Source organism: Cavia porcellus, unplaced genomic scaffold (assembly GCF_034190915.1).
Source record: "Cavia porcellus strain 051 isolate PalLab524CR breed Dunkin Hartley unplaced genomic scaffold, mCavPor4.1 scaffold_20, whole genome shotgun sequence".
In the NCBI taxonomy this organism is placed as follows: domain Eukaryota; kingdom Metazoa; phylum Chordata; class Mammalia; order Rodentia; family Caviidae; genus Cavia; species Cavia porcellus.
Window position 1 is genome coordinate 47,558,961 of NW_026947503.1, and position 19,908 is coordinate 47,578,868.

Consider the following 19,908-nt stretch of genomic DNA (forward strand, 5'->3'; position numbering starts at 1 on the left):
ACATTATCTACCTTTTATTCAAATTTTGCCTATGTTTAGGCCTTCTTCACTATCCAATACTGAAATGCCCTGTCATTTCTTTCTCACACAGCCTTGGTTAACTCCTAAAATGCTCATTTGTTATTGCTACATAGAAATTTACCACCTATTTAGCAACTCCAAAAAATACCCATTTAACAAGTATTCTGTAGCCCCAAAGTTCAACATGGTGTAGTTAAATGTTTTGCTTAATGTTTCCATGTTTCCATGTTGAGTTAAGGCTATGGAGGAGACTACCTTTTTATCTGGAGGCTCTATGGAAGAATCTGATTCAGGGCTTACTTAGGTTGTTGACAGAATTCAGTTCTTTTTTGTTGTAAAGCTCAAGTCCCTGTTTTCTTGGGGATTGTCAGCAAGGATCTGTTCCCTGCATCTACAGTATGTCCTCAGATCCTTAGCACACAAGCTGTTTCAACGTCAGCATCAGAGGCCCTTTCTTACCATGAATTCTTTTCATACTTTATATCGCCAAACTCGTAGTATCTGACTCTAAGACTCATTTAATAGGTTCATAATCAGGTCAGATGTACCAGATCAACTCCCTGTCTTAAGTTCAACTTATTTAGGGCCTTATTTATGCAAAAATCATTTTTCTGTACAAGGTAACATAGCCACAGGATTAATATGCAATCACATTCATAGATTCCACTATGTTGGCAAGCTTCATGGGAGAGAGCCTAGAGTTCTGTCTTCCACAAATCCATATGATTTACTTGTTTGTTTTTATTTTCTGTTAATATTCCTCAAGTAGTAAGAAAATTTAACAAGTTCTGGCATTTTTGTATGTTTATTTATCTCTGTCCTCTAGTGAAGCTTAAGATGGTATCTAAAGTATCTCAGGTGCTTGATAAGTCTTTCTTGAATTAATGAATGTATCAGATTTATCTCAGGTGCTTGATAAGTCTTTCTTGAATTAATGAATGTATCAGATTTTTCATTTTTATTTTAAAAATGCAACACAGAAAGAAGGATAGAAATGATACAGAATTTCAAAAAAGACTAGGAAATTAACACTAATTAATATATTGCATACTGTTATGTTAGAAATAGTTATTCAGGTTATAAGATTTAGGCACAAAAATGATCAAACAATGAAAGCAAAAACTGTTTTTTTGGATGAACTAACAGAGATTAGTAGTATAGATATCGATCTTGTGTAAATATGATATAATGTAATATAATATTTCTATATACACATAATCTTTTCCCTTATTCCTTCTCTCTTTTCCTCTATTCCAATTGTTCTTTCCTTTTGAGCACTTTCTTTCCCTTTCATTCCCACAATGTCTATTGTATATTTTGAATCTTATTATCTTTTCAGTTTTTTTACACAAGTGAGGCAATAAGATACTCACAAATGTGAGCTTGATTTATTTCACTTACGAATATGGTTTCAAGTTGCCCTTGTCTACCTATAAAAGCCTCAAGATTATCCTTCTTTATAGCTCAGTCTAATTCTACTGTATAAAAATACCACATATATTTTATCTATTCCACAGTTGATGGGCATTTGGATTGTTTCCAAGATTTAGTCATTACAAATTGTGCTGCTGTAATTGTGCACATGTATCTCTGTATCATGTCGTTTTCAGTTTTCTGGGAAAATGCCCAAGAGGAATAGCTGGATTCAATGGGACTTCCAATCCTAGTTTTTTGAGAAATATCCACACTGATTTCCGCAGTGGCTGTACCAGTCTAAACTCCCAGAAACACAGGAGAAGCATTTCTTTTTCCCACAGCCTCACCAACATTTGTTGTTGGTTGATTTCTTGATGGCAACTATTCTTTTTTAGAGTGAGATGGAATCTCAATGTTGTTTTAATTTGCATTTCTTGAATGACTAGCAATGTTGAACATTTCTTCATACATTCATTTGCCATTTGTATTTCTTCATCTGAGAAGTGCATATTCATCTCAGATGCCCATTTTTGGATTGGCTCTTTGAATTTGGGGAGTCTGATGCTATTTTCTAGATATAAGTCCTTTGTTTGAGGGACAACTGGGTATAATTTTTTCCCATTCTATAAGTTTTCTTTTCACTTTGTTGGTGATTTCCTTTGAAGTTCAAAAACTTTTGAAAAGATGAGTTCCTGGTTATTGATTCTTTGAAGTACTTATCGTTGGTTTGCATTTTGTTCATGAACTCTTTGCCTACCTCTCTGTCTTCAAGATTTTTACGGACAACATCTACCAGTAGATTTAGTGTTTCTATTTTAATATTTAGAACTTTGCTCATTTTGACTTTAGTGCATGAGGACAGACATGGGTCTAGTTTCAGTCTTTGGCATGTGAAAAGCCAATTTTTCCAGCACCATTTATTAAAGAGGCTTTCTTCCAGTAAACACGTTTAATCCTTTTGTCAAAGATAAGGTGGTTGAGTGTCTTTGTAGTTTTGTCTGTGTCTTCTAATCTGTTCCATTGATCATTAAATCTATTTTTTGGCCAGTACCATGCTGATTTTATCAAGGTAGCTTTGTAGTATAATTTCAAGTCAGGGATTGTGATGCCTTTGTTGCCTAGGAATCCTTTGATATTCTAGGTCTTTTTTGTTTCCAAATGAATTGTAGGAATGTTTTCTCTAAATCTATGAGGTATGTTAATAGTATTTGGATTGAAATTGCATTGAAGCTATATAATAGTTTTGGGCATATGGCTATTTTTATTATGTTGGTTCTTCCCAACCAAGAGCAAGGGATATCTTGCTCTTTCCATTTTTTGACATCCTTTTCAACCTCCAGTTTTAGAGTACTATAGTTTTCAATGTATAGATCTCCTACATCTTTTGTTAGGTTGATTCATAAGTATTTAATTTTTTTGGATGCTACTGTGAAAGCTGTTAGTTCCATAATTTCTTTCTCAGTGACTTTGTTGTTTGTGTACAGAAATGCTATTGATTTTTGAGTGCTGACTCTGTATCCGGCTATACCGCTGAATTTGCTTTTTACCTCTAGTAGTCTTTTGATGGCATCATGTCATCTGCACATATTGATAATTGAACTTCTTTCTTTCCTATTCTTATTCCTTTTATTTCTCTCTCTTGTTTAAATGCTCTGACTACTGTTTCTAGAACTATATTGAATAGGAGTGGTGATAGTGGACATCCTTGTCTTGTTCCTGACTTTAGAATGAAAGCTTTTAGTTATTGCTCGTTTAGTATGTTGTTGGCTGTTGTTGTGTCATAGATACCTTTTATCAGATTGAGGTAGAGACCATCCATTCCAATTTTCTGTAGCGCTTTTATCATGAATAAGTGCTGGGTTTCTCTTTATTGTTTTTCTTTGTTGAAATATTATTTCATGATCCTTATTATTTTTAAAAGTTGTTTCCTCTCATGATCACTAGCTGCGATTGTGTCTTTAAGGTCTGAATGTCTATCTTCAGTTTCATTCAAGTGGTTTTGCCAGCTGGAATTTTTAATTTCCTGGATATCTCATTGAGTTTATTTCATGCATTCTAATTCTTTCCTGTATTGTTTGTTCATGGTTTCCATAATTTTCCCATCGTCTTGTACTTTTTTTTTTTATCTATGTCTTCCCTAGCTATGCTGAGCAACTTCTTTATTATGGTTGCAATTTCTTCCTTTACTTGACAGATTCTTTCTAATCTGATTTCCTCTATAGCCTCATGGATTTATTTTTTTATTTCACATACTATCTTTTCAGAAATTTCAGGGGTATGACTTCCAGTGTCTTCTATTTCAGTGTCTCTTGTACTTGTTCCTGATGAACTGGGTATTTGAGATTGCATTTTGCTTTTTTGTTTTGTCATTTTCACCTTTTGAGTTAAAATTTTGTCTTTTTAATCCCACTAGTCTCAATTGTCCATCTTGTATGTCTTAGGGTCTTACTGTGTGACGTGTTCACTCAGTTGCTGAATCCACGCTGTCACAGACCCTCTGCGGTCCTCTGTGTAGGGGGGAGTGGTTGTGGAGGCTCCACTAGACCATCAAGGTATGGCTGATGGTCCATGGGCTGCTGAGGTCTTTTAGGTGTGGGGAATGGCAGCTGACCAACTTGTCAGTGGCTGAAGTTCTTCAGGTGCAGGGGAAGGGCAGCTGATGCTTCCCTTGGCTGTTGAAGTCTTTGAGTGCAGAGGAAGGGTGGCTGACTATTCCATTAATTGCTGAGGTGCAGGGACTGTCACCCTAGGCTCCCCTCAGCTGCAGAAGTCATCCAGGTGCAAGGGAAGGGTGGCTGACCATCCTGTTGACTGCAGAGGTCTTTCTGGTTCAGGGGAAAGGCAGCCAAGTCTCTCCTGGACCCCTGAAGTCATTCTTGTGTGGGTGAAGGACAGCTAAAGATCCCACTGACTACTGAGTTCCAGGGGACGGTTGGTCAAGGATCCCCTCAGCTGCAGAAATCTTCCAGTATAAGGGTGGCCAGATTCAGTTGGCTGCAGAAATCTTCCAGTATAAGGGTGGCCAATGATTCAGAGGCTTTTCAGGTACAGGGCAAGGGCAGCCAATGCTCCCCTCAGATGCAGAAGTCTTGTATCAGATTTTAAAATATCAATTATTATCATAAATTTTGGGAAATCTTTGATATGCAGAAATAAAATTCTAATATCTAAGTGGATATTAGTTAAATTATTATGCTTTCTATAATATATACTTTAGATTCAATTATTTAGAGCAGTGTGTTATTCTGTGGATGCTCCCCTTTCATCACCTGAAGCATGAAGCAGAGAGAAGAGATGAATCTTGCCTGCAAGGAAACAATTCTTGGTGACTTTTCATAAAATACCTGTGTTGTATTTTATCTCTTTTAATCACCCTTCCAGTCATTGAAAAGAAGTTGGCATCCCTTTCTCTCTCTATTCTGCCCCCTCTACTTACTACCAGGATCTAATAGGAATTGATTTAGCATGGCATTTATTCAGCTTAGTCATCTGCACTTGAACTCCAGTTGTCCTATGAATGAATTAGCTGTGCATGTAGGGTGAGAGATCAGGTTTATATATAGTGCTCAAAGATTAAAAAGAAAGTGAAATTATAGCTCCAGGTACTATTAAAATGCAAGAAATATATTCAGATGTGCTGTTCTGGTAAAACAACATATTCTATAAAAGGAGTGGAATATATTGGGAGACGTATCTAAATATGAAGCAGTAGCATATAGTTATAGAAACAAGGTTTTCATGAATGAATCAATTTTTTTATTACAGGCTTGAATTTTTCTTATTCATAGTTCTCTTGAATCGTTATTTTGAATAGCATGAGTGAAGTGGTTTTAAAAACTATGTTGAATCAGTGGTTCTATATAAATGTAAACTTAAGTTTAATAAAATATTGATTATGGCTATATGATAATAGAGAATTAATGTCTAAATGTTAATATATAAATTGATTTTGTTTTGACCAATTGAGTACATAAAAAGCAAAGGGCAAGAGCTTTAAAATTCTAAAATTTGTATGAAGAATAAATGCAGTATATTTGGGGGAAGCAAAAGGGTGGCTATATGTGTCAAATTTAAACTTACATGTTCTTTGATGCAGCAATTCTAATAGTATTTCTTACAGAAATTCATTTTTGTGTGACTAAAGCTGTATAATAATGCAAAATGGTATATTATATTTAGTAAAAAAGCAATTATTGCTCAAGAATTAGTTAAATCAAGAGCCATATATAATAGAATATAATTCATAGCCTAAAATCTAACAGTAGGGCCCTATATATGCTAATATAAAATTTGCTAAGAAGAATAATCAAATTTTAAAAGAAAACCATGCATAATTTCATTTTTCTAAAAGCAAAAAGTATTTATATACATATTTTTACATAAGGACAAATTTTCTAATGATGTATCCCAAATATACTTGTGAACAGAGAAGGGGAAGGAAGACTTCTGATTTTTATTTTGTGTATCTGTGTTCATAAATATATTTTTATATGATTTCAGCTTCTAGTGTGAAGGAAGTAATGGCTTTGGTACTGGCCTGGGAACAATAACAACAATATGGGAAAAGCATTGAAACTATGATTTACAAATGTCAGGAGAAAAAAAGATTATGATTATTTAAAGAAGGGAAACAAATGAAGTTATATCTATAATTGTTCCCAGCTATTGCCTGGAAATAATTTCTGGGAAGCAATTTAAAATGAAAAACCAGGACTGATGTCAAGAAGTTGTTGAGAAAACAGAGATAGGTGTTCAAGAAGGCAGAGATGGCTGTGCCAAAATACCATAGAAAATGGAGCCATACAGAGAGAGACAGATTGAAATATCTGCGAGCATAAATTGAAGAGAATTATGTTATAATCCAGTACATCACAATCCAATTCCCAAGAACCAGTAATGAGGAAAAATCAAAACACTTTTAACAGTGGAGCTTGGGAATTATGTCTGAGGGCAAGCACAAATTACAAGACAAAGTTCCAGATTGATGGAGGCTACCACTCAGTCAGAGTGTAAATATGAGAGCTCTACATGACTCTGTGTTATGGGTCTGAGAATCAAGGGGTCGAAGCGAGTATGGCCACACTTATCACTCCCAGTGACTTGCATCAGTGCAAACCTGGGATCTGCTTGGTTAAAACTGTGGACTCATAAAGAGGAGATTTTGACAGAAGACATAACATGGATGTCTTGAACCATAGGCTATAGACACTGCCTTGTCACTTTGGTCTGCTTGTTTTCAGGGATCGAAAGGGAACGGGTCAGCATAATGACCTGATAATTGGCCCTGATTAGCAGCAGAAAATAAGGCTTATTTGATAATAAAAAACAAGGTCAAATGCATGTGGAAATCGTGATTCTTAGTGCTCCTTGCCCAGTTACAAATGTGAGTGGTACATACAGTAATCTATCCTGGGAAGTGTATGATTGCCTAATGAATGAGATCCTCTGAAAATGAGGGTTGGGCACAGAATTTTGAGTACATGGTGTGTACCGTTGGAGAAGCCATTAAGATCTTCATAAATTAGGTTGAATAAAAGACTTTTCATGGCTATGTACTTATTTTATTTTTAAAATTAAATTTATGGGTACATTTTAAATATATAAAATGATCACTTTCATCATAGAGACTTTGTGCCCATAAATGAGTATCTCAATTTCTCTCTTTTTTTTTTCTGGATAAGCTATTGAGATATGAAAAACATTTGAATCTTGGAATGGATAGTGGAGAAGGATCATGCATTTCTTGTGATCCAGAGATGAATAAGTTGATGTGGGTTGCAATTGGTCCCAATTTGCTGCTTTTAAATTTTCTCTCATGAGCAGAGATCCATGAAACTGCAGGGAGTTTTTCCTTTAAATCAAATGTAGAAATGGACATTTGTGGGAGGAAGGATGGACAGTAGCATCCAAGGGAATTTATTGGGGAGATTCATGCATGAGAAAACTTGCTATAAAGAGTGCAGTTAATGAGCACCTACCATCTGCCACAACTTCAGAATCTGAGGCAGAATTCATGCCAAGGTTTTACTATTCTTGAACTGCTGATACACCATTTATGAACATGGAAGGACACATAAAGCCTGGTCCTCCTGCTCAATGAAAGTCTCCTCTAACGGGCAGTGTTTGCGCTCAGGCTTTCCAGCAGCCTTGGTGAGATTTTTCTGAGGTGTACTGAACTTTGTGTTCTTTGTACACAATCCACCTTCCTTCCTTCTCTTTCTCCATAGGTGCCACCCCTGCCGTGTAGCCTGGTTTCTCTAAGGCTTCTCTTCCCTTCCACCTTTACCTTGCCATAAATAGATACCTTGAACACGTAATATAATTTTTAAATCTACTTTTGAAGTACTGAAGTGACACAAGAACTTACCAAAATTTGTGCATATGCAGACAAATCAGTGCTTAGAGGAAAGCTCACATTATTACATCCTATGCTATAAAAGAAGAAAACTCACCAGTGATACAAAGCTTAATACAATAAAAATATAAGGAAGTACACCTCAAGTGAGCAGAAGGAAAGAAATGAATAAGAAATAAATAAAAAATCAAAAGTATTAATGAAATAGAAAAATTCTTTAAAAAGTCAATGAAACTGAGTTTTGAAAACATCAACAAAACTGATAAATTTCCACACTAGTAAAAAACAAAGAGAATACAGTTTTCAGTATGAAAAAAGAAAAAGCAAACATCACTGTGGCCAGTAGAAACTTTGGGTAATAAGAAATTAATCTGACCAACACATGCCAATAAAATTAACATAATGTATTAATGGAAAAATGTTGAAATATACATACTACCACCTCACTTCTGAAAAATACTTTTTTTTTTGGTCTTTTTCCTTTTTATCGGTACTGGGGATTGAACTCACGACTGCCTGCTTTCAAGGCAGGCGCTTATGCCGCTGAGCTAAATCCCCAGCCCCTGAAAAATAATTTCATTTGAATAACTATATATATATATATATATATATATATATATATATATAGTATAATTATATGCTTATTTAAAACCTTCATACAAAAAAAATGTGGTCCAGAAAACAGACATAAAGTTCCCCATGAAGTAAAATAAATTTTAAAATAATTAACATGACACCAAAAGTAGAAAAAGACATTATGGGAATAGTGGTACTGTGGTTCACAAAATAAGTTATTTCCCTGATTGTTATTAAAAATAGAATTGGATGAAAAATGAGTCAAATTCAATGGTTAGGCTCATTGTTGACCTTATAGTGAAATTCACACACCAATATCCTTCATGAGGATAGATAAAATAACTCTTGGCTCAAATGTAGATAATTGTATTCAGCATTATATAAAAAGGTAATCTATCATAGCCAATTGAGGTTTATCTCAGGAATATACTTTACAAAAAAAGAACCAATGCTTTTCATGTGATCATCATGGTGATGATCTCAATAGATGCAGAAAAAAATGTTTGATAAAATTCTAAAATTATTTCTGATGAAAACTCTTAGAAAATCAGGACTAGAAGGGAACTTCAATCTGATAAATGATATCCTGCATAAAATATCTATGTAGCATTATTTTTAATGGTGGAAGACAGAATATTTTCCAAAGTCCAGGAAAAGGTATGTATGGTCTTCTGTTATCAGCACTTATATTTAACATTGTGCTGGGGTTCTAGCCACTGGAATAAAGCAAGAAAAGTACATAAAATCAAAAGATTGCAAAGGAAAAAGTGAAGTTGCCATAAAGTTATTTTTATGACTTAAAAATCATTAAAATATGAGAGTGGTTGGTGAAAATGAACTATACTACAATTTTACTGCCTCTTTTGTTGTTGATAAATATGCAAAGAGATTTAATTTTATCAGAGAGCATGTTATAAATATTAAAACCATATTCTTTTTAAAACAACCAACTATCAATGGTTATAAAATGTATTACTGGCAAAGTCTAAGCATCATGAAAGTACTGAGCTGATTTGTAAAAGTAGCCTGACCAGTAAAGCATGAAGAAAATTACACATTAAAAATTGGGATGGACAGGTGTGATGGTATTTGCTTTTCTCAGAATTATCCATACAATTAAACATTAGTACCAGGACAGTGTGAGCCATTTGAAGATCTAGAAGAAATTGCCGTATCCTGTGTACTTTATAAAGACAATGGTGAATAAATTCTATAAACATAATCATGACTATCTGGTTTGTAATTCAACTTTGAAGCATACATTATGTAAAATTACAGGGAAATAATGGGTAAATGCAGGTAATGATCAATCAGTCACAGAGGTAATTTCTGGCTTTTAAGGTTCAATTCTTAGATTGTCTTTGTAATAACTGTGGTCTATAAGTTCTGTTCTAAACACTTTGTAGTGGAAATAATACCATTATACACTATATCTTGGATGAGCAACAACATATTTTGGCATAAATTACTTTCTACCTGAGAATTTTATTATGAATATTCTAGAAAATACAGCCTTAACAAAGTGGTAAAATTACTGTGAAAATCTATTGCACTCTGAACATTGTAAAAATATGTTTTCCAAATTCTTACCTTATATCCAGTAAATAACCTGCAATTTTTTACTGCAATTTTTTATATTCAGAGTTTGAGTGACCATGTTCCCGGAGGTGAAAAAAATGCATCTGTACAGTGTTTTGCTACTATTTTAGGGAAATAAATGTAAGAAATGTCTTTTCCATCATTTTAGACCTGATAACATTTCCAGAAACCTTTCCACATGCATCCAATGGACTCCATCATTATGGATAATATTGTGAAGTAGAGAAGACCTAACAATCAGAATACATAGGCTCTGGTTTGGTCTCTGCCACTAAGTTACTTCATATCCGTGATTATTTTGATTCTAGGGAACCTCGCTATCCTATTAGTAAAATGTATATAATGATAATTATCCACATATCTCAGGAAATAATATGTAAAATATATTTTGTAATTCACTTAAATGTATCATTAATCAGAAATTATATTATTTAACATTATTTTTTAATTGATAGCATCTTTAACTTTGGTATACTTGGCCACAAATTTGTGTCTTACAAGGAGCATACAGTAGTAGGAAACGCATGGTACCTAGCGTCAGACAAATGTGCATTTTGGTCTTTGCCCCATCATTACTAGCTGTGAAATCTACAGCAAGTTACTCAATCATTTTTAGTAAATCTGTAAAATAAAATCAATACTGTCTTGTGGAGTGTTGGATATATAATTGATGTATAATGTACCTAGCATGTAGCATGTTCTAAGTACAGGTGCAATTATTATTAGGTAATAATCCCCTTTCTCATTGCTTGAATTGAACACAGCTGTTTGCAGTCTCTCTGTTTGAATGTCTACTTTGTATTCTTTGATACTGTGATTTGAGCAACTATTTCCAAGATGATAATATGTAATCTATTAACAGGTGATTTCTTACTGTTATGTTTTTTTTTGTAGTTCTGTATTATGTGTAACCTTACACTGCTTTGTTTTGTTTTGTGTTTTTCTCTTTTTCCTCTTAAATAAAAAAAAAGAAAAGAAAAATTTCAGAGCTGGAAACACACGTAATTGTTTCATATTACTTTGAGACTGAAGCCAAGTATGGAAGGAGCATCTATAGGAATTTTACCTCTTTATGGTAATATCTGGATGACCTTGGGCAAGACCTTAATTTCTTTATTTTTCATCTGTAAAAATGTATGATAATATCATTGTCCAAGAGATCTAAAGGGAAGCTATACAACTATATAGATATATACAAACAGAAGTTCTCACTCTTTACTGTGTGTGTAAGTAATTAATAAGGGACATCTGTAGCTGTGTCTAGGACTATATATCAGTGTCACCAAGCTTGTGTCTGGTACATAATAAATAATTGCTCAAAATATAATCATTTTCCTGAACTTGCTAATTATCCAGGATATGAAACTTATTTAAGTTTACAACTGTCCATTAAAATCACCCAATGAATTTGTGCTTTCTCTTTCTTGCACAAGACCTCTAATAGGCTCCACAGCCTTGCTCATCTTTATTAGTCACAGGACAAATCAGATTTACTTCAGCAATTTAAATGTCTGCTCCAGTGTAATATGAAAAATTATACAGTCACTCAGAGTCTGCCCATTTTCCCAGCTTAGGCCTGAAAGCCTGCAGGAGTGGAATGGAGCAGAATTCATTCCTCTCAATGCCGCTTATTCTTATCTTTCCCTTGTATCCTACTCTTCAGAGATGTCCTCTATCTACAAGTCAGAGGTTCTGCCCCACCACAGTTAAGGCCACTAAATAAGGTATCTGGGAAACCCCTATGTTAGCTGGCTGTTTCTTTGGGGGCTCATGTACTCTTTCTGAGTCTTTCTCTCATGATTACACTTTTCTTTATGATTATGTTATGGTATTTTTTAAAAGGATTCTTCAATAATATACCTTGTTCAGGGAAATGAGTCTCTTAGGACTGGGCATTCTCCTTGTACCTGCTAGTATTCTGACCTTCTATCCTTCACAGATCTGACAAAAGCCTTTTGTCCTCAGAAAAGTAATCCTTTGATGTGAACTCATTTGAAAATGATCTTAAGGTTGTATTTAACTCGACTCAAAAGAAAATTGATGTGTTCTTGCCTCACTTTTGGAGTACAATTCACTCTTAATTCTGTCCTCTCCTTGATTTTTTGTTTTTGTTTGTTTGGTTCCTTTGCTGAGTCAGCCCCAGATTCCTTGGATCACTCTTCAGACTTGCAGAACAGAGCTGCTCTGGCATTGATGGGGATGGTTGGGGTGGAGGTTACCAAGAGCCACTCTAATTTGGATCTTATATGTCCTCCAAAGACCCATGTGTTAAAGGATTACTTCCAGCTATGGCACTATTGTAAAGCTGTGAAATCTTTAACACAGGGGCCACAGTCTCTTCCTTTCTCTTTTGGTCTTTGCCATGAGATGAGCAGAGGATGCTCTGCCACAGCCTCTCTGCTGTCACACAGTAACATGGGCCCGGCAGTGACTGGGGGCAAGTGACTAGACTGAAACCAGGGGAACTATGAGCCAAATTAAACTCAAGTATTAGCACCATTTCCAATATTTGTTTCAGGAACAGGACACAAACAGGGCCACCAACAATTACTCACAAACAAGCTTTCTCAACTTCTGTATTCTTCTTACCTCAGTTTGTGATAAAAATTACTTTTTGGCACCTAAGAATTCTCTCTAAAGAAGTTCACTTCTCCCATATTAAACAAAATTAGAAGGAAATTTATGAATCTAAAGATAGCAAAGCCAGTTTCACGATTGTGTAGTATGTTTTGCATGTAACCTGATACTTTAAGATTTCACTTGTGTTATCAGATTTCAGCCTAAGACAGAGTAATTCAATTTCATATCTGTTTGAGATATTTAATACTTTAATTCAAACTAACATTGGTTACCTTGTGCCCAAACATAGCATAATTTTTGTTGTTTTAGAAACACAATGTTAACATCAGGAAAAGAGAAAGAGAAAAAAAAATTGAATAGTATCTTAAAACTTTACAATTTGGTCTCACCTGAAAATACTGCAATGGAAACTATATTATATTGTGCTTTTTATTTTATGGAAAAAAGTAAAACAAAATTTCATAGCAGAAAATAGAAGTACAACAATAGTTAATATTTTGCATATTGTGTTTCTTTAGTTACACAGAGTACAAGATATAAGTGTAAAAATTCAATAGACATTAGCACAATGTTGTGCTTTCATATTATTATTAACTAAGATGCTAGCAGTTATGAGAGATTATAATCAGTAGATCAGTAAGTTTTTAGTGTTTATTAATGTCACATGGAATGTGGAACTGGAAGGGATAAATATGTATGGCCTTAGTTAATGTAGAATCTAAAGTTGTTATGATTACTCTGAAGATTTTTTCTTTATGACATGGGGGTTCCTTTGAATACATAGAAATAGTCTTTAACATTTCTAAAAACATTCAGAAATCTTCTTCATTTGTAGAGATTGGTTGTTCCACAATAAGACACTGAAGAATTTCTCATGATGTAGACCTCATCATAGAGACATTGTTCTTGCTTATTGAAATTTTATTTTTTGAAAGAGGAATTCCTTTAGGAAAGTGACAACCCAACAATGGGAAACAAACAAACAAAAAACAAAGGCATTATTTTCTTTTAGGTTGATGGGAAGTTAAGCATGTTTGATGTTCTTAGTAGTATCAGGTGAATGAGGTAAATGCGGTGCCCACACTCCTGGAGTAAAGCCGGTCAGATGACTGTCAGAGGTGGTAGAAATGTTTAGGAGGACAGAGAATTCCAGGGCTTTAAGCTTTGAAGTGGCAATACATTAGATTTCTGTGAGAGAAGAGAGATTTATCTGTATAAAACTGTAATGCTCATATGTAGAGGTGAGACTAGGTCACATAGTCTTCTTAAGGAGCTTAGACAGTATTCATCGTGTAACAGGCAGTCCAACAGGAATTTTAAGTTAGATAGTAACTTTATATGTTTTGGTTTTTGCTTTAAAATTGTTAATTCCTTAAAAGTGAGGTTTACTTATTATACTTTCAATGTTAGCATTACATACAGTGCTGTGCACATAGCAGCTACTAAATAAATATACTTACTAGTTAGGAAGAGGAAGACTTGCTCTGAGGAAATTAGTTTTATGAAAGCATATAGTTTAAGATAATCTTCTAGGAGCTGAAGAATTTCAAGCTAAAAGAGAATGAAACTTTTAAGTGTTATTTCATCTATATATACAATTTGGCATATAAGAGTTTCAAAATGGAAAAAAATCAGAGAATTTAAAATCAGGCAAAGTTAGACTTCAATTTTCTACTTGAACAGATTTACTTTTTGTACTTTTTTCTATGTCCTCCAGTTCTCAGTTTTCTTTAACCATGAAGCAAAGATAGTAATAATTGTCTTATAAAGTTGTGAAAATTAGACAGTAGGATGAAGGTAACAAATACTCAGTTCAATAAATAATGGTGAAATTGTATATATAAGTTATCTATCATATTTTAGATTCATGATCTTATACAGTCTTGCACACTAGTATGATATTTGTTTAGAAAATTTAAAAATATCCATTTTTTCTGATTAAAAAATAACATATACTAATTCAAATTGTATTTTTTTTGGGGGGGGGTTGGGAATCGAACTCATGACCTTGCACTTGCCAGGCAGGTGCTTAATGCCACTGAGCTAAATCCCAAGCATCATATTGCATTTTTTTCAAAGAAGTTGATTATGCTTTATTTTTCCATAGATAGTAAGTACCAAAGTGTTGAGTAGAACACACATGCAAATAGTCTATGGAAGGAAAAAAAAATAAATTTAGCTTCTAGATAAAAGAAAAGTTATATGGGACAAGTGTTTGTGTTTTGAATAAAAACCTGTTGTCAGCAAGGGAATTCCATGATTTTGGGTGACTAAATCCAAGATCTCTTTCAAAATGTTAATAACAGTGCATCTAAATTCTGTTTTGAGAATGTTAATGGAGGAATTTTAAAGCCATTTCTGAAATTAACAAAATTTACATGTTAATAGTTTGCTATTAATAGTGAAAAGTATAGATGGAAAATAGATTGCAAGCTTATTTCTTTCAAAGTAAAAATAACTGATAATACAGTTTTATAGTTAAAAAAAGAATAAATTCCAAATTTTTCTACTTACAATGCAAAGTTACATTAAAAACTATGATCTAATCTTATCTCATTCTGAACAAAATCATTAAAAATTTTGTTATGAATCGAGGTACATAGAACCCTCATTTGCAAGGGCAAGCAGACACATGGAAACCACTCCCAGGATTTGGAAGCAGATTTATTTATGTTGACAGCACTGATCAGGATCATTCCCTGCACCAGGCCCTGATCTCTGGTGATCTAGAGCTTTTAAGGGATAAGCAAGCAAGAAGTACAGAGGCAAAATGGCTTGTCTATTGGGGGTTCTTTTACACAATGTGTAAATGGTAGTGACCAGCTGTGCATCACAGTGACTAGCTGTCTCTAAGAGACAGGAACAACTTATTACCTGGGCAGTTAACAAACTGAAGTATATTGATTGGGTGGGGGGATTTTCTGCTACATTTTCCCCCTCTTAGTTTCCCTGAAGGATCTTTACTGGGAATATTACATATGGTCTTCTGAGACAAGGCCCAATCAGAATTTAGGCATGTCTGTTCTGTAACATTACTGTGGCAAGGTAGTCAGGGCTAGCAGGGTGTGGGGAAATGAGAACTGGGGTAAGTAAAATCCATGTCAATCAACAAAACCCATAGCTATCAGGGAAGCAAGGACTGGAGCAAATAGCCTGAAATCCAGGGGAATAGGTATGGGCGTGGACTAGTCAGTGCATATTGTCTGACCAGTACAGTGAGTAAGCCTCCAGGTAAATTTTTCAGCAGAACTAAGGTTGGATTTCTGAAACTCGTAGAGGTAGTTAATATACACCTGGGTTGCATGTGTGTGCAGGAATGTCTACAGTTATAGCTGGTTACCAGTCATATGTAGTTTTATGCTTTATTTCTGTGTAATCTATCCATATATCTTTGAATGGGGAGAGTCCACTATAATACATGAGATCAGGGCCAGTGACTCAGGTGCTGAAGCCTAAACTGGCTGCAGGGGTACCGGCACCAGTGGTGCAGTCTGAGCTTGCATAACCAATGTTGGGTGCAGGTCTGGCTTGGTCTTTCCGGAATGCCACATAACATTTTTCTGGCTGAAGTTGATGTTTCAGTCAATTGGATCCCCAAGGAAGTTTAGGCTCTGGACTGGATTATTTTTCATCATTGGTATCAGGTTTCCAAACAGCAGTTTGTCATGTATATCATCCCCACAGGAGAATTTTGACTAAAACAGTTTGATCTAAGGGGATCACAGCATATCTAGCCTGTTGAACTTCATTCCTAACAGACCTACTTCCATCTGTAGATACGGTATACTCAGCATCTGCCAGGTGGTCCATTTTCTAGAACAATTCATCCCAGTACAGCTTGTGGCACCTGGACAGTTAGGTCTCAGTCTAAGGTAAATTGGTCAGCTTTTGTGATCAAGACAGTGGCTGTTAGAGAACAGGAGCAATGTGAGGAGGCAGCCCTTAAAGGCCATTGGGTACTCCCAGGGACTGACAGTCTGTGTAAGCATTTCCAAGAAATAATTTCCAGTAAGCAGCGCCAAGAAATTTATAGAGTTTCTTTCTTGTAACCAGTTTCTGCCAGACATTGTAGTAGAGTTTTTGTGTCTTTCCAGCATTGGAAATATCATTAATCAGAAGTGCTTTCTAAAAGAGGAAACAAGTCTTTGAATTTATGCGAGGTTGAATCCAGGTCAGTTGGCTTTTGGGTACAGAACTGGCATCTTTCTATTTAAATGCAAAGAGGTATTGGCCAATAGGAACCAACTGAAGGCAGAAGAAGGCATTTTTTTTAGGTTCAAGAAAGTGTACCAGCAGGCTGTGGGTGGTAAAAGACTGAGGCAATGTATATGGAGGGCAGTTGCAGTGGCATTGATAGCTTAGTGATCTTGAACTGGCTTTCTAGGAAGAAGTGAACTGTTTGATGCAGGTAGGGATGGCCTTGGTCCAGAGCTTGAACACCAAAGGGGCATGATTGATAGCAAGCCCCAGGAGTGAGTCCTTTGTAAAGTGTCCTTTGGAAGATTTTTTTTTTTTTTTTTTTTTTTTTTTTTTTAGTGAGGGCTCCAGTGGTAATTTCAGTAACTTTAGACATGTTTATTTGCTTTCTGCCTCCCACTTTGATGTCTGCCAGGAGAGCAGTTTGGAACTGATGTAAGGCCTCATGGCCCTCTGTTACATTATAGTTCCAGTTTGGACACTGTCAAGGGAAGACTGTGTTCACTCAATCATAAGGACCAACCACAGTGTGGGGACTTTTGACTTTAAAAAGGCTTGGGCCCCATGTAAAATACAGCAATGTTCTTCAGTATTAAACAGAAAGCTTTTGCTGATAGTAGAGCAGGAGGCTGTTCAGAAGACAAAATTGGCTATGGTGGCATCACAGCTGGCTGAGTAGCTTGTAGTTGATGTATATATGGAGGTGGTAGGCTAATCTCAAGGCCTTTGGACAGGACAGGATAAACCTTTTCTGACTTGAGCTGAATCTGGTAGTCTTTCAGATGTCCTTGTGCGTTTATCTGGATGACTAGGATGACTTGCTTGTCATGCAGGATTAGGGTAGGGCTGTTTTTAGAACTTCAGGATTTCAGTCTCAGAGTGATGCAGGCATCATCTTCTTCTCAGTGAACAGTCAGAATTGAAATTTCAGGTTTAGATGAGGGGGAGGCTTATTGGCTTGGTGTAAAGGAGATGTCCTACAAGGCTGCAAGTTTGTGCCTGGAAGAAAGTGTGAGAGGCAAGAGTTATAGTTTCCCCAGTGATGGTAAGTTTTTGACAGAGGGGACTTTTAAAGGCAGCCAGTTTTCTTCTATTGTCTACAAGGAAAGCCACAAGTTTTCCCCTGATTTTTACAATGACCATGGATTTTCTGGGGCCCAATTTAATAAAGGACTGACAGGGTAAAATTCATTTTTTCAGGGCTGACAGTCAAATTTTCCTCAGTCAAAATGTGGAACTCAGAAGGAATTATTGACAGTCATCTTGAGTGGGCATTAGAAGACACCATTTGACTAGAATAGGTGTATAAGCAGAGTGCTCCAGACGGAGGACCTCTGTGGCTGATTGCAGATGATGGTTAGTGGAACTAGTTCAATTGATTGGAGGAAGTTGAGTCAGGATTCAAGAGTCAGTCAAATTATAGGAGTTGGCAGCAGCTGTGGTGGCCATTGAGGGTGCCAAGGCAAACTTGTCAGGAAGTATGGGTCCTATTTTCCATTTTTTGCCCCTTTGAGATGCACAGAATGGTTTGGTTTCAGTTTTAACTCCACAGAAGTCCCTTAACCTGCAGTCATGGACCATGGGTTTTAACTAGTTAGTTCCCATTCTATCTCCCTACCACGAATATTGTGTGTCCTTGAATGATGGCACAACAAAAAAGAGTGGGTGCACCTCAGAAAGAGACCATTCAGAAGCCCATCTGGCTGTAGCTCTCATGAGGACTTAGGCATGACTTAGCTAAGGAGGGAGTGAAGTCTCTGTTATATCATAAGTTGATTGCTGCAGAACTGCAGCTGAGGGCCTAATTCATAATTGTGGTCAGTTTTTCTCAGTTTTGGTGTGCAGACAGAGCAGCCTATTGCTTACGCTGTTTGTTTCCCTCATACATTCATTCAGCAGCCACTCAGAGCTTAAACATTCCAACCCTCCTTTCCTTGAGGGTGGCCTTAACTAACAAGAGTTGATCAAGTTCTTTTGCTCAAACTGAGCAGGACTGACAGACTGGATAACTGGGGTACCTCCTAGGGTCTTATCACAATCAGGCAGGCAAGCAAACAGGCAGAAAGACAGGCAGATTGTATCCTTTTTCTTTGGGGTCTGATGTGGGACACTTGAGCATCGATCCTGGAATCCTCCTTCAGGCCTCTAAGGGGACTTAAGAAATTTCAAGGGTGCACCTTCCCATTAGGACCTGTAGAGGTCAGCCCTTGCTCCATCTGTGAAGGCCATGACTGGTGAACAGAGAAATCAGTGTGGTCAGTCTTTCCAACTGATATGGCAGATGAAATGGCAAGCAAAAACACCAATACAACATCCAGAATTTGGAGATAGATTTATTTATGTCAGTAGGCACTGATTATGATCATTGCTAGAATTTCAGGCCCTGATCTCTAGTGGTCTAGGTCAATCAGATAAACAAGCAGAAAGTACAGAGGCAGAACAGCATGCCAATTGGGGATAGGTTTATATCATGTGTAACTAGTGACTGGCTATACATCATAGTGACCAACTGTTTCTAAGAGACAGGAGCAAGCAGATATTGAACAAGAACTATTACTAGGGCAACTAACAAACTAAAGTATACTGGTCGAGGGTATTTTTAGCCACACATTTAGCATGTGGATCTGTGACTGCCCAAAGATGCCACCATCACTGTCATTAGGAGCTCTCCTTCTACAACTGACTTCCTTAAAATGCTGGAGTTTTAGATACAAAACTAATAATATAAGAGTCATGACAATTTAAGGTAAAAATAATGGAACAGTTGCAAATTCAACATATACTTGGAGTACATGTCATTACACTTTTTGAGATATCCAAGTTTATTCTTAGATCTCAGGTCCAACTGATCTTGGAGAAGTCTTCCCTGAGCCCTCCAATGTGATTGAATCATGATCCCCTCCCTCCAAGTTAAGGTCAAATTTGAAACCCCTAATGAACGAGCTTTGGAGACACAAGTAAGGTCTTTTAATATGTAGTATGACACTGGAGTATTGCAACTATAAGTTAAAGGATGTGAAGAATTGCCCTAAGCTGCTAGAAGCTAGCAAGAGTCAAATGACCTTTCCCTGGAGCCTTCAAAAGTTATGTGGGCCTACAGTTTCAGATTTTTAGCCTCCAGAACTGTGGATGATTCATTTCTGTTGCTTTTTTTTTTTTTTTTT